The following is a 1,840-nucleotide window of genomic DNA, read 5'->3' on the forward strand; positions in this document are numbered from 1 at the left end:
ACTGCCGCTACAAAACCCTGCTGGCTCCCAAGTTTAATCTGTTTTTTTTGTAACCATTCACTGCCTTTTGCTGAGATTGAGGGAGCTAAGCTGATTTAAAGGATGTGGTGTACGAGTATCTCTTTTCTGAATCATTCCGGAGAGGAAAATCAATGGTAATGTTTAACAGGAGCCCCATAATTAAAGGCCAGATTTCCTCCCCAAAAACATCCCGCATCGGCCATGCTGTTATTTTTTTAAAGTTGGGAAAACAAGGCAGAGATGTTTAATTGCTTAACTTGTGCACAGTATTGATTCTAAATCAGGATTACAGTACAGAGAGAGAGAGAGAGAGAGTAGAGGGTCTAGATCACAAATCTACGGGAAGGGTCCTAATTATCTCAATCTAGGCAAATTTCCATAAGAAGCAGGTGACTGCATAATCAGTACAAAATTCAGTGTATCCATTATACTGAATCATATATATCTGTAAACAAGCAAACAAGGCTGGGTTTAGCCATATTCCTGTATTTTATTACATAGAGCATGTATACTTGATACCTCCATTAAACTGGCATGCCATACTGTATTAGTTCATTCATGCCAAAAAGGTGTACAAATCTGTTGAATGATGTTGATGGTACTAACCCTAATTCGATAGACTATGATCAATGTAAATAACAACATTACACTGTATTGGAGTAGTATTGCATAGGAAATATACCTTTGATGCTGGGAAAAAATAAAGAAGAATTACCTGGTTGGGAACAAGTCAGCACCGGAGATCTTCAGTTTTTTGCTGTCATAATACAAGCAGAGCTGCCTTTTTAATCTGGATCTGGGTGGTAAAGGGTTGTCCCTTCCGTGACAGATATTTGCAGCTCAATCTGCTGTACTCTGAGCCTGGCTCACGACTCTTGCCTTGTGCTGCTTGGATATGCTGTGTGCTTGCTGTAGTCTGTGGCTTCCCTGCCTTTCAATCTCTTCCCCCCTCTCTCTCTCTTTCTCTCGCCCTCCCCCTTTTGTCTATTGCTGCCTGGGCCTTGGCTGTTGCTTTTGCCACAGTACCTTGGCTGGAGTGCCTTTTCAGCCTGTGTGTGCGCTCAGGGATGGACAGGCTCCAGTCTCTGCTGCTGCTTCTCTAATGGCGACTGCAAACACATAGATTCTTTTTAAGTACCACCTACTGAATGTTCCTGTGAACACTCCTTTAATTTCCTCCTTTTTATGTCCTGCAAGCGCTTGATCTCTTTAGATAGCAGGTTAGGAACAAGCATCATCCTGCTCAGAAATTTGATGGTAAATTTGAACCAAACAGGGATATGAGTTGCTTTAAATGCACAGTAGGTTCCCACTGCAAGTATATTGTGATCTGATATATAATTTTTCCTTATTCATAATGCGTGTTACAATCCAGTGAATGCACGCTAGGTGTGGCCTTTTTGTATAACCATCTCCAGTGTCAGAGGACAGATCAGTTTTCTGATCAGACTACAGACTACAGTGGCTACAAAGCCACTCTTTTTAATATGTTTGTTACTAGGAAAAATGAATTGCAGTCAGTGAAAGGTTTGTGTTACAGAAACTGTAAGCGATTTAAAGCTCAGTCACTGAGCCATCCATGGTTTGCATCTTGGAAGCTAGCTACAGAATCACCAGCTTCAGTGCTACTCATATTATCCAAAGCTGCCACTGATGACCATGACATACCAGCGATTTGCAAGTGCCTAGATTAGCCTTTCTCAGCCAAGGTGCCGTGGCACCCTGGTTTACCTTCTGGCTTCCTCACGGGTGCCTCAAAATGTTGTGACAGTGGGACTGTCATGTGAAGCGGAATATGAAGACTGAGGAAAAGGGGGCT

The 1,840-nt window shown here is 42.3% G+C and overlaps 1 protein-coding gene across 2 annotated transcripts in view; it reads right to left on the bottom strand.

Annotated features, from left to right (window-relative positions):
- The window catches only part of DIRAS2 (DIRAS family GTPase 2), a 32,593-nt gene extending 31,476 nt beyond the window's left edge, over positions 1-1,117 (bottom strand). Inside the window, exon 1 of one of the 2 annotated variants that reach the window (XM_018556678.1) lies at positions 1,048-1,117. The gene's annotated coding sequence lies outside the window, so the exon portion shown is untranslated. Of the gene's footprint in view, positions 1-736; positions 954-1,047 lie in introns of those variants that run through there. The other variant, XM_018556677.1, reaches the window with a different exon arrangement.
- Positions 1,118-1,840: the final 723 nt, after the last annotated feature.

This window comes from Nanorana parkeri, unplaced genomic scaffold, assembly GCF_000935625.1.
Source record: "Nanorana parkeri isolate BGI_ZX_2015 unplaced genomic scaffold, ASM93562v1 scaffold246, whole genome shotgun sequence".
Lineage (NCBI taxonomy): Eukaryota > Metazoa > Chordata > Amphibia > Anura > Dicroglossidae > Nanorana > Nanorana parkeri.